Source organism: Stegostoma tigrinum, chromosome 1 (assembly GCF_030684315.1).
Source record: "Stegostoma tigrinum isolate sSteTig4 chromosome 1, sSteTig4.hap1, whole genome shotgun sequence".
NCBI classification, from domain to species: Eukaryota; Metazoa; Chordata; class Chondrichthyes; order Orectolobiformes; family Stegostomatidae; genus Stegostoma; species Stegostoma tigrinum.
In genome coordinates, this window is record NC_081354.1 from 46604089 (window position 1) to 46618104 (window position 14016).

A 14016-nucleotide genomic window follows, 5' to 3' on the forward strand; every position below is an offset into this window, starting at 1 on the left:
TATTCTGGAGATCTGGCTTCAAAACCCACGGTAAAATTTTGAATTTCACTAAAATCTGGAATTAAAAATCTAATGATAAACATGAAACCAACGTCATGTGTCAAAACAACCCACATCTGTTTCAATAATGTCAGTTAGGGAACCTGGTCTGGTCAGACCCACAACCGTGTGGTTGAAATTGAAATAGCCTAGCGAACCTCTCCGTATAATTGACTGTTAGAAAAAAAGAAATTCAACGGGATAGAACACCTGGCATCAGCAAAGGTACCATAAATGTCAACAGAAAACACAGCCCTGTCAACTCTGCAATGTCCTCCTTGCTAATATCTGGGGGCCAATGTCAAAATTGGGAGAGCTGTCTCACAGACATGTCAAGCTAGACTCATACTCATATAATCATACTCACAGAATAATGTCTTAAACACCATATCCAAGATAAGACCATCAATCTCCCTGGGTATGACCTGTCCCACTAGCAGAGATGGTGACACAGTGGCATATTGTGAGGGAGAAGTTGCCCTTAGAGTCCTCAGCATTGACTCTGCACCTCATGAAGTCTCAATGCACCAGATCAAATGTGGGCAATAAAATATCTGCTGATTACCACACACTGTCCTTCCTCAACTTGTGTATGTATCTACTAGAGAAGGTGCAAAACGTGACTTATTCTTGGGAAAATAAGACAGGGCAGGTGACTGAGGTGTCACTGGGGCAGCACTTCGGGACCAGTGACCATAACTCTGTTAGTTTTAAAACGTGATGGAAAAGTATAGACCGGCTCTAAAAGTTAAAGTTCTAAATTGAGGGAAGGCCCATTTTGATGGTATTACGCAAGAACTTTCAAAAGTTGATTGGGGTTTATGTTTGCTAGTATAGGGATGGTTGGCAAATGGAAAGCCTTCAAAAATGCAATAACGAGAATCCAGAGACAGTATGTTCCGGTTAGGGTGAAAGGCAAGGCTGGTAGGTGTAGGGAATGCTGGATGACTAGTGAAATTAAGGTTTTGGTCAAGACAAAGAAGGAATGTCAGGTATACACAACAGAGGTCAAGTGAATCCCAAGAAGAGTATAAAGGCAGTTGGGGTATACTTAAGAGGTAAATCAGGAGGGCAAAAAGGGGTCATGAGATAGCTTTGGCAAATCGGGTTAAGTAGAATCCAAAGGGATTCTACAAATACATTAAGTACAAAAAGGTAACTAGGGAGAGGAATTGGGCCCTTTAAAAATCAGCCAGGCCACCTATGTGTGGAAAACCACAGAGGACTGGGGGAGATACTAAACCGGTATTTTGCATCAGTGTTTACTGTGGAGAAGGATATGGGAGATTTAGAACGTGGGGGAATAAATAGTGACATCTTGAAAAATGTCCGTATTACACAGGAGGAGGTAGTGGACAGCTTAAAATGCATAAAGGCAGATAAATCCATGAGACTTGATCAGGTGTATCCTAGAACTCTATGGGAAGCTACAGAACTGATAGCTGGATCTCTCGCTGACATATTTGTATCATCGATAACCACAGGTGAGGTGCTGGAAGCCTGGCAATTGGCTGACGTGGTGCCACTATTTAAGAAAGGTGGTAAGAAATGACTATAGACATCAGGGAGCCTGACACTGGTGGTGGGCAAGTTGATGGAGAGAATCCTGATGGACAGGATTTACATGTATTTAGAAAGGCAAGGACTGATTAGGGATAGTCAAAATGGTTTTGTGCGTGGGAAATCATGTCTCACTAACGTAATTGAGTTTTTTGTTGAGGTAATGAGGATTGATGAGTGCAGAGCACTGCATCTGACCTATATGGACTTCAGTAAGGCGTTTGACAAGGTTCCTCATGGAAGACTAGTTAGTAAGGTTAGATCACATGGAATATAGGGAGAACTAACTATTTGGATACAGAACTGACTCGAAGGTAGAAGATGGAGGGTGGTGGTGGAGGATTGCTTTTCAGGCTGGAGGCCTGTGACCAGGAGTGTGCTACAAGGGATCGGTGCTGGGTCCACTAATTTTTGTCTTTTGTATAAATGATTTGGATGTGAACGTAAGAGGTATGGATTTGTATGTTTGCAGATGACGCCAAAATTTTAGATGTAGCAGACAGCGAAGGTTATCTCAGAGTATGATGGGATCTTGATCAGATGGGTTAATGGACCAAGGAGAGGCAGCTGGAGTTTAATAGATAAACTCCAAATGTAGATAAATGTGAGGTGCTGCATTTTGGAAAGGCAAATCAGGTCAGGACTTATACACTTAATGGTAAGGTCCTGGGGAGTGTTGCTGCACAAAGAGTGCACGTTCATAGTTTCTTGTAAGTGGAATTGCAAGTAGATAGGATAGTGATGAAGGCATTTGGTATGCTTGCCTTTATTGGTCAGTCAATTGAGTATGGGAGTTGGGAGGTTGTGTTGTGGCATTCTACGATATAGGTTAGGCCACTTTTGGAATACTGTGTGAAATTGTGGTCTCCCTACTATAGGAAGGATGTTGTGAAACTTGAAAGGGTTCAAAAAATATTTACAAGGTTGATGCCAGGATTGGTGGGCTTGGAAGAGGCTGAATAGGCTGCAGCTATTTTCCCTGAAGCATTGGAGGCTGAGGGATGAATGTACAGAGATTTATAAAATCATGAGGAGCCTGGATAGGGTAAATAGACAAGGTCTTTTCCCTTGGGGTTCGGGAGTCAAAACTAGAGGCATAGGTCTAAGGTGAGAGGGGATAGATTTTAAAGGGACCTATGGGGCAACGTTTTCACACAGAGGGTGGTACATGTATGGAATGAGCTGCAAGAGGAAGTGGTGGAGCTGGCACAATTACAACATTTAAAAGTTATCTAGATGGCTATATGATAAGGAAGTGTTTGGAGGGATACGGGCCAAATGCTGGTTGCAGCAGCAGAACGAGCGGGAGCTTGGGCCAGGGGCCTGTCGGGAAGCCGGTGAGTCAGAGATTTTTAAAACTTTAAAAGCTTACCTCGAGCGTCGGAGCCTTCCATTTCTGGTTGCAGCATCAGCATGAGCAAGAGCTTAGGTTTCTGGGAAGGGGGGGACTTTTTTTTTCATCCCTCAGCTATATAAGTGACCGCTGTCTAAACCCGAGACCCTAACCTTGTAGGGCCTCCCACCCATCCACCTCCTCTAACCTTATACACCAGGGACAAATGAGGTAAGTTTTTTTTACATTCTGTTCAGGGGATTAGCAGGGATGGCAGTGCAGGTAGAGGAATGTTCCTCCTGCATGATCTATGAGGTGAGGGACACCATTGGTGTCCCATCCAAATATGTCTGCAGGAAGTGCACCCAACTCTTGCTCCTCCAAGACCACATTAGGGAACTGGAGCAGGAGCTGGATGAACTTCGGATCATTTGGGAGGCAGAGTCAGTGATAGACAAGAGTTACAGGGAAGTAGTTACTCGTAAGCGTGAAGAAAGCTGGGTAACTGTTAGAAGGGGGAAAAAGCAATCAGTGCAGGGATCCCCTGTGGTCATTCCCCTGAAAAACAAGTATACTGTTTTGGATACTGTTGCGGGGGGGGATCTTACCAGGAGCATCCACTAGGATGCAGGTCTCTGGCACAGAGTCTGTCCCTCTTGCACAGAAGGGAAGGGGGGATAGGAAGAGAGTGATAGTCATTGGGGACTCAATAGGTAGAGGGACTGATAGAAGGTTTGCCAGGAACGAAAGAGACTCATGGTTGGTGTGTTGCCTCTCAGGTGCCAGGGTCCATGATGTCTCAGATCGTGTCTTTGGGGTCCTGAAGGGAGACGGTGACCAGCCCCAAGTCGTGGTCCACATAGGCACCAATGACATAGGTAGAAAGAGGGATAGGGATGTCAGACAGGATTTCAGGGAGCTAGGGTGGAAGCTGAGAGCTAGAACAAACAGAGTGGTTATCTCTGGTTTGTTACCTGTGCCACGTGATAGCGAGGCAAAGAACAGGGAGAGATTTCAGCTGAACACGTGGCTGCAGGGATGGTGCAGGAGGGAGGGCTTCAGGTACATGGACAATTGGGGCTCATTTTGGGGAAGGTGGGACCTCTACAAACAGGACGGTCTCCACTTGAACCAGAGGGGCACTGATATCCTGGGTGGGAAATTTGCTAATGCTATTCAGGTGGATTTAAACTAGCTCAGAAGGGGGATGGAAACTGAGATGTAATTCCAGTACACAGGAGGATGAGCGTAGGGAGGACATGGACAGGATCTCACTGTCACAGGAGTGTACTGGCAGACAGCAAGCTGGGTTGAAGTGTGTCTGCTTTAATGCCAGGAGTATCCAGAATAAGGTAGGTGAGCTTGCAGCATGGATGCACCTGGGACTTCGATGTTGCGGCCATTTCGGAGACATGGATAGAGCAGGGTCAGGAATGGATGTTGCAGGTTCCAGGGTTTAGATCTTTCATTAAGGTCAGGGAAGGTGGTAAAAGAGGGAGAGGTGTGGCTTTGTTAGTCAAGGACAGTATAACGGCGGCTGAAAGAACTTTTGATGAGGACTCGTCTACTGAGGTGGTATGGGCCGAGGTCAGAAACAGGAGAGGAGAGGTAACACTGCTGGGAGCTTTTTAGAGGCCCCTGCAAAGTTCCAGGGATGTGGAGGAGAGGATCAGCAAAACTATTCTGGGCAGGAGTGAAAGGAACAGGGTGGTCATTATGGGAGATTTTAACTTCCCTAACATTGACTGGAAATGCTATAACTCTAGTACGTCGGGTGGATCAGATTTTGTCCAATGTGTGCAGGAGGGTTTCCTGACTCAGTATGTCGAAGGAACGACAAGAGGAGAGGCCACACTGGATCTGGTACTTCGTAATGAACCAGACCAGGTGTTTGATTTAGTGGTAGGTGAGCACTTTGGAGAGAGTGACGATAATTTGGTTATGTTTACTTCAGCAATGGAAAGGGATAGGAACATGCCACAGGGCAGGAGTTATAGATGGGGAAAGGGCAATTATAATGCGATTAGGCAAGACTTAGGAGGCATAGAATAGGTTAGCAAAATGCAGGGGATGGGGACAATCGAAATGTGGAGCTGGTTTAAGGAACAGATATTGCATGTCCTTGATAGGTATGTCCCTGTCAGGCAGGGATGAAGTGAAAAGGTAAGGGAACCATGGTTTACTAAAGAAATTGTATCTCTTGTTAAGCGGAAGAGGGAGGCTTATGTGACGATGAGACGAGATGGTTCAGATGAGGCGATGGAGAGTTATAGATTAGCTAGGAAGGATTTAAAGTGAGAGTTAAGAAGAGCAAGGAGGGCACATGAGCAGACATTGGCAGGTAGAATAAAGGAGAACCCTAAAGCTTTCTATAGGTATGTGAGGAATAAGAGGATGACTAGGGTAGGAATAGGGCCAGTCAAAGACAGAAGTGGGAAGTTGTATGTGGACCCTGTGGAGATTGGAGAGGTGCTAAATGATTATTTCTCATCTGTTTTCACTGAGGAACAGAAGAATATTGTAGAGGAGATGACTGAGCTACGGGCTACTAGAATTGAAAGTATTGAGGCTAGTAAGGAGGTGTTATCAATTTTAGAAGGTATGAAGGTAGATAAATCCCCTGGGCTAGATGGGATTTTTCCAAGGATTGTCTGGGAAGCTAGGGAGGAGGTGGCAGAGCCTTTGGCCTTGATCTTTGAGTCCTCATTGTCTACAGGTTTAGTACTAGAGGGCTGGAGGATTGCAAATGTTGTGCACTTGTTCAAGAAGGGAAGTAGGGATGACTCAGGTAATTATAGACCTGCGAGCCTTATGTCTGTTGTAGAAAAAGTTTTGGAAAGGATTATAAGAGATATGATTCATAATCATCTAGCAAGCAATAATTTGATTGGAGATAGTCAGCATGGATTCGTCAAGGGCAGGTTGTGTCTCACAACCCTCATTGAGTTTTTTGAGAAGGTGACCAAGCATGTAGATGAGGGAAGGGCAACTGACGTGGTGTACATGGACTTCAGTCAAGCCTTTGATAAGGTTCCACATGGTAGGCTATTGGAGAAAAGACAGAGGCATGGGATTGAGAGAGATTTAGCAGTTTGGATTAGAAACTGGTTTTCTGTAAGAAGACAACGAGTGGTGGTTGATGGAAAATATTCAGCCTGGAGTCAGGTCATTAGTGGTGTGCCTCAAGGATCTGTTTTGGGACTATTGCTGTTTGTCATTTTTATAAATGACTTGGAGGCAGGCATAGGTGGATGGGTTAGTAAGTTTACCCTCCATCATGTTGTATGGCATTATCACTGTGCTCAACGGTACAGCAGTTCAAGACTGGGCTTCAGTGAGATGCTGTGGAAAATCAACAGTCGCAGAATTGTCCTCCATATAATCTTTATCCTCATGGTGTGGCATATCCCCCATTCTACAGCAACCATCAAGCCAGAGGATCAACCCTGATTCAATGGAGAGTGCGTGAGGGCATGCCAGGAGCAGCACCAAGCATGCCTAAAATTGAGATGAATACCTGTCAAGCTACAAAACAGGATTTACTTGCCCAAACAGCATAAGTTGCAATTCAATAGCTAACACAGCAAATCTACATTCTGCAGTCCTGCCACTTGCCGCCATGAATAGAGATAGACAATTAAACTTGCTGAAAGAGAAGGCTTCACAAACATCCCCATTCTTATTAACAGAAAAGCACAGAACATCAGTGCACCATATAAAGATAAGACTTGTAACAATCTTCAGCCAGCAGCGTCAAGTGGTTGATCTACCTCAGCTTCTACAACAGACATAAGGCTCACAGGTCTATAATTACCTGAGTCATCCCTACTTCCCAGCATCACAGGTCTTCAACAAATTCAGTTCATTCCATGTGATATCAAGAAATGGTTAGAAGCACTGGATACTGCAAAGATTATAGGCCCTGACAACATTCAGCATAGTACTGAAAACTATTGCTCCAGAACTTGCTCCAACCCTAGCTATGTCGTTTCATTATAAGACTGGCCCAAGAATGGGGAAAATTGAGCAGGAAACCCCTAAACACAAGAGCCAGACAAATCCACCCGAGGCAATCCCCATCAGTCAAAACACTGAACTCCCTCTCTAACAGTGCTGTGGGGGTTGACCTACAGCACATGGCCTGGTCCAGGTTCAGGTCAGGGGTATATTGGGGGCAGTTGCCGCTGTTAGGCCCAGGGAATGTGGAATAGGGTTGGTGAGCATTTCGGGTCCAGTCTGACAGGTGTAGGGTGTGGGGGTTTAATATTTAACCAAGAGTTAGATTCGTTAGAATTTTTGATTTCTGGGACAATTCTTTTGGGGTCCCCAACTACACTGTTTAGACTACAATCTGGCCGTCAGATTATCTCCTCTGCTTGTCAAATCAAATATGTTTAGCCATAATATTTACTTGGAAATGAGTAGGTGCTCAAGGTTTGGCTGGAGGTGTTTTGTTTACAACTAAGTTTCTAACAAGAGTGCTGACTTTAAAGGAAGGACCTACTAATATGTTTTGAGTCCATTTCCTGACCACAGCCAATGAATATAAAAGATTGACTAACTATTGGCTGAATAAATCTTCAGCAGTCAGTCACTGTGAAGATAAAGTGGAAAAGAGAGGCTAGAATGCCCTTTCACTCAGAAGGCACTTTATCGAGATCCAATAAACCCAACAGTAACAATGGCATATATGAAAAAGCGTGTACCACCATAACAAACTACCGTTACTGCAACTTATAAAAATGCCAAACAACCAGAACTTTAAAGTACCAATGGCAGAAACTGCAGCTCTATATCTTGTCTAAATAAAAATTAAGCCATTGACAAAATGGATTTAAGAGAAAAAGTTAACAAGTAAAGCTTTCCCTTGATTCCACTGACTTAATAGAAGTTGGGCTCTCAGTTGAGTTCATTTTTCATTCTTGGTGTGGATGAAAGGATAAAAAGATTAACATCAAGAGCCATTGGGAGCTAGTGAAGATATGAGTTGGACCAAAGGTTTGAGGGGCCACTGAGTATGGGGTATGCAATGATGCAGAGACACTAACACAGTTAATATTATTGTCTAAAGAACAAGAGATTGCAGAACTCTGAGATGCAGGGGGATCTGGGTGTCCTTGTGTATGAAACACAAAAGGTTAGTATAAGAGGAATGGCCAAATAATTAGAAATGCTAATAGAATGGTACCACGTATTGTGAGGGGAGTTGAATACGAAGAAAGGTTGTGCCTCAGTTTTACAGGGCACTAGTAAGACTGCATCAAGAGTACTGTAAACAGTATTGGGTTATTTTTATTGAAGGAAGGATGTAAAACTGTAGGAGGCAGTTCAGAGAAAGTTAATCAGACTACTGTCTGGAATGGGAGAGTTGTCTTGTGAAGAAGGTTGGATAGGCTAGGCTTACATGTTCTGGCATTTAGAAGAATAAGAGGTGACAATGTAAATATATAATATTCTGGGGGTCTGAATAGAATATATGAAGACAGAGAAACTAGAACTAGGGGAATCCTGGAATTGAGTCCTGCTTGCCATTTGAAAGGTAAAGTCAAAGACTGACTTCGCAAAAGTTCAGAGGACTTGATGACAATATTACAAAGGTCAGCACCAAACATGCAGGGATGGAGAAATGTCAGAATACTGGGGGTGAGGCTGGAGCAATCACAGGGTTAGATGGGGCAGGAAGTGACATTGGAAGAATGGTGGAGGGATTATTGGAAATGTTTCAAGGTGATCAGATGCCTCAGGCATGGATTGCAGAAGATGGAGAAATCATAAAGACCTGAGGCAACTGGGCAATCCTGGCTTCAATCAGTGTCCAATTACACAATTCAAAGATGGAGGGAAGCAGGGAAACTAGATATCATTTTTACATGTACTTACAGCAAAGGAAAACATACTTATCTGCTAGCTCCAATAATCCATGCTTCACATTCAACTGACAATTAAATCTGAGGCACATAATTGTAGTTTAATATTCTCCAAGGAGCAGGCTTGGCTAACTATCTCCCAAACTGTCTTTGTTATAACAAGAAATTCGTTAACCAAAGGCCAATTTAGTTCAGATTTGAGATTTCTAACATTTTATGTGATCTTTATCTCTATATCTCCTTTAAGTGTCCATGTCAAATTTGGTCAAGGGTGTCTAGGAATGAAGCTCCAAAGGTCTAAGCAGACATTTTCATGGGAATTGATTATTTTTATTGACTCTAGGGAGTGTGGCTCTCACAGGCTGATCATCATTTATAGCCCATCCATAGTTGCCCTTGAGAAGGTAATGGTGAGCTAACATCTTGAACTGTGGGAATCCACGTGCTGTAGGTAGAGCCATAATGCCACAAGGAAGGGAGTTCCAGGGGGTTCCACAGTGATAATGAAGGAGATTTTAGAAAACGGAAGTTTTTTTTCCTGGACTATCATTTGGCTACTGACTGCAGCAATATTCTATTTAATGGAATGTGTTTGATCATTAACTGATGTTTGTGTACAGTGTATCTTGTGGTGACTAATTCTGTCCCCTAGACATTCAGAACTATCAGAATGCTGCAGTTTATTTTGTTAAAAGCACAAACCTGATTCCTATAATAATAGATCAAATGGTTGTAATATTCTAAAAGGAGAAGGATGAATTATTGCAGATTGGCCATTGCAACTATTGCCTCTACTTCTCAAAATGTTTTGCCATTTAATATAATTCTGGCTGATCTCGCCTCTACCTCAATTCCAATTTCCTACCTAGTCTCCATAACTTTTCAACACATTACTAATTAAAAAATCTGTCTGTCTCCCTTTTAAATTTACTCAATCTCCTATAACCGACCGCACTCTGAGGTAGCAAATTCCACAGACTCATGATTTCACAGATCTGGCCTGCCGGCATGGTGTGACTACATCACACCTAGTGCAGCAGCCTCCCAGCGTGGTGTGGTAACCTCCTGCCCTGGCACAGTGGCCTCCTCCCATTGCTGCTTCCCACCTAGTGTAGCAATCTACCAACGTGGCATAGTTGCCTCCCAGCTATTATAGCAGCCTCATTGGCCCAGCGTGGCAGTCTGCAGCGATTTCCCAGTCTCATGATCCTCAAGGTGAAGCCCGACATGGCCTGGAACCAGGGCCCGATGCAGACTGGAAGCTACATGCCAGCGTGGTCTGTTGTACTGAACTTTTATTTCTGTAATGTCTGAGATCTTGTAATTAAAGAAGCTGTGCCTAGGTACTTTTGTACCCAAGTCGGTGTTGTAATTTTATTTTCTGTATTCATTACAGGCTGAGGGCATCGCTGGCTAGGCAGCATCTATCGCCATCGGGCAGTTCAGAGTCAACCACATTGCTGTGGGTCTGCAGTCACATGAAGGCCAGATCAGGTAAGGATGGCAGTTTCCTTCCCTAAAGGACATTAATGAACCAGTTGGGTTTTTCCAACAATCGAAAATGGATTCATGGTCATCGTTAGATTCTTAAATCCAGATATTTTATTGAATTCAAATTCCACAATCTCATGGTGGGATTTAAACCCAGGTCCCCACAATGTTAACTGGATCTCTGGATTAATAGTCCAACGATATTACCACTAGGCCATCGCCTCCCCCTGTGCAATTGGCAATATATAAACTTTTCACTATATTCATTCAGTACATGTGACAATAAAGGCTAAATCTATTCTATTCTACACTTTGAGAGAAGTAATTTCTCCTCATCTCTATTTTAAATCTCCACACTTCATCCTAAAACTATGACCTCTTGTTCTAGATTTCCCCATCCTCTCTGCGTCTGTTTTGTAATTCCATTGAACATCTTAAATGCCTCAATTAGCTCTCCTCTCATTCTTCTAAACTCCAGAAAATATAAGCTGCTCAATCTCTCTTCATGAGACAAACTGCTCACCCCTGGAATCAATCTAATGAACCTAGTTTAGTAAATCATTCCAGTGTACAATTACTTACAAAGTTAAAGGAATATTATCTTTCTTATTTGGGACTTTAGTTTTGGGAGGTGCAAGGTTCAGAAGTATGCTATTTTCTTCCATGAATGTGCTTAAATATTGCAATACCTGATTTATTTTGTTGTGTTTGCACAAACAATAATCACCATTTGTGTGGATTGGTGCAGTTCCAGGAACATTCAAGTAGTTCAACAGCGTCCAAGACAGTCCACTTGATCAGCATTCCATTTACCACCTTAAACATTTGCACTGTCCACCACTGATGCATAGTGGCAGCAATATTAGAATTAGAGATAATGGGAACTGCAGATGCTGGAGAACCCAAGATAACAAAGTGTGAAGCTGGATGAACACAACAGGCCAAGCAGCATCTCAGGAGCACAAAAGCTGATGTTTTGGGCGTAGACCCTTCCTCTGATGAAGGGTCTAGGCCTGAAATGTCAGCTTTTGTGCTCCTGAGATGCTGCTTGGCCTGCTGTGTTCATCCAGCTTCACACTTTGTTATCTTAGAATTAGAATTTGATTTTATTGTCATGTATAGTCAAGTACAAATGTAGATGAGTACAATGAAAAGTGTATAAGTTGCATTTCTCACACCATCTTAGATACAAAATGTTAGGTTAAAAAGTATAAAAATAAAGAAACAAATCTACTGTAAACTGTAAAGTTAAGCATTACAGTCTTTCTTGGTATAAAGTTTAAAATAAAGAACTAGAGATAAAAATTAAACATCACATTCCTTCTTAGTATTAAGTAGAAAATACCATCTAAAAGATTCACTGTAGCAACTCACAAGAGTTACTTCAACAGTACATTTCAAACCCATGGTTATACCACCATGGCCAGGTTCCCTTCCATGCCACAGATCAATCTGGCCTAGAAATATACCATTGTTCCTTTGCTGTAGCTCAGCCAAAATCCTGGAATTCCCTTTTTAACAGAATTTGGATGTCCTTGCACCCTAAGAATAGCAATGGTTCAAGACAGTGGCCTATAGGGATGATTAGGGCTGGGCACTTAATGCTAGCCTAGCCGGTGATGCTCACATCCCATGATCAAATATATTAAAAGTATATACAAGTGAAATGGATTTGACAAATCAAGTTTAGGACCAACTCCTGACCTCATTACAGCCTTGGTTCAAACTTGGACAAAAAGGCTGACTTCAGATATGAGGTGAGAGTGACAGCCCTTGACATCAAGGCCAGATTCAACTGTGTGTGGCATCAAGGAATTGGATGTAAACTCTATACTAGTTAGAGTCATACCTGGCACATAGGAATATTGTTGTGGTCGTTGCAGGCCAGTCGTATCTACTTCAGAACATGTCTGCAGGAGTTCCTCAGGTTGTGTCCTGGGCCCAACCATCTTCAGCTACTCCATCAATAACCTTCCCTACATCATTAAGTCAGAAGTGGGGATATTCGCTGATGATCTCACAATGTTCAGCATCAATCATGCCTCCTCAGATACCGAATTGGTCCATGTACAAATCCAACATGATCTGATCAATATTGAGGCTTGGGCTGACAAGTGGCAAGTAACATTCAATACCGCACAAATACCAGGCATTGATCATCTCCAGTTTGTGACTTTGAAACTCTCTGTTTCAGAAGGATGTGGAGATGGGGTAATTGAATTTTTGTTAAGTGGAAATGAATAATTTCTTGTTAGGCAAGGAAGTCAAAAGTTATTGGAGATAGGTGGAAAAGTGAGGTTCAGAACACAAACAGGTCAGCCACGATCATACTGAATGGCAGAACAGGCCTGATGGGCTTACTAGCATACTTCTGCTCCTAACTTGTATATTCTTACTTTTAATCCTTACGTGTATGTCATTACCTGGACAGTAATCAATGGTCACCTTCCGTTTAAATCTGTCCCTTCACAATCATGATTACCTTCCACCTTGAAAGTTGTTTTCTTTAACAAAGTCCTCCATTCACTTTGACAGTTATAATCTCCTTACCAACAGCTGTATTTATGATCACTTGTCAGTATATACACTGAAAGAAATTGAGCACATACAAAAATAACCCAGCCTTCCCTTTTAATCTTTGGATTTTGTACATGCAACTGGATCAAACATTAGATGAATAACATGTTAAATCAAAGACATTTGACAAAAGACACATTCAAAGCATAACCTAAGTGTTGTAAATAGTGAAAGATAAGGAAATATCATAACAGGTGGTGTGAATTATGCTGATCTGTGCTGAATTCCATGGTGACATTTGCTTTGAAACTCATCTCTTTGAAAAATAACAAGCAAAAGGATTTCATATACATGCAAAGCATGCAAACACTTAACAGATCGGACAAGCTTTATCAAGCAGAAATTTTAAGTTGTGAAACCTCTATTAAACAGTATGTAAATAGTGAACTTGTTTAGCACCTACTTGTTAAAATTTGACAAGTCAAGTGTTAAAGAAAAAATTGTGAAATTTTGATTCCGGAGCAAACTTTGTCGCAATCCACTGCTACTTTTCACATTATAGTAATAATATCATTTATCACAACCCAATAAAGCCAATTGTTATTTGTGATCATTGCATGCCTTACATTAAGAATTTGTGTAATTTTTCTGTTACATATAAATTTCTCTCAAACTGCTGTGTCAGCTACTTACTTGACCAATGTAGCTTTGTCTTGTAGCACCTTTCCATGTCATCTTCCCTGAGGGACTGTTGATGTAGTCTATCATCCTTTTCACAGCCTGTTGATCTAAAGAACCAAGATAATTCATACTGTGAGAGATAATGGGAATTGCAGATGCTGGAGAATTCCAAGATAATAAAATGTGAGGCTGGGTGAACACAGCAGGCCAAGCAGCATCTCAGGAGAACAAAAGCTGACGTTTCAGGCCTAGACCCTTCATCAGAGAGGGGGATGGGGAGAAGGAACTGGAATAAATAGGGAGAGAGGGGGAGGTGGACCGAAGATGGAGAGTAAAGAAGATAGGTGGAGAGAGTATAGGTGGGGAGGTAGGGAGGGGATAGGTCAGTCCAGGGAAGACGGACAGGTCAAGGAGGTGGGATGAGGTTAGTAGGTAGATGGGGGTGCGGCTTGGGGTGGGAGGAAGGGATGGGTGAGAGGAAGAACAGGTTAGGGAGGCAGAGACAGGTTGGACTGGTTTTGGGATGCA

General features: G+C 42.6%; 1 long non-coding RNA gene across 1 annotated transcript in view; it reads right to left on the reverse strand.

Moving 5' to 3' along the window:
• The window catches only part of LOC125456955 (uncharacterized), a 36271-nt gene extending 22623 nt beyond the window's left edge, over window positions 1–13648 (reverse strand). The window contains exon 1 of the long non-coding RNA XR_007248544.2: window positions 13501–13648. This is a non-coding gene — a long non-coding RNA (uncharacterized LOC125456955). The remainder of the gene's footprint in view (window positions 1–13500) is intronic.
• Window positions 13649–14016: the final 368 nt, after the last annotated feature.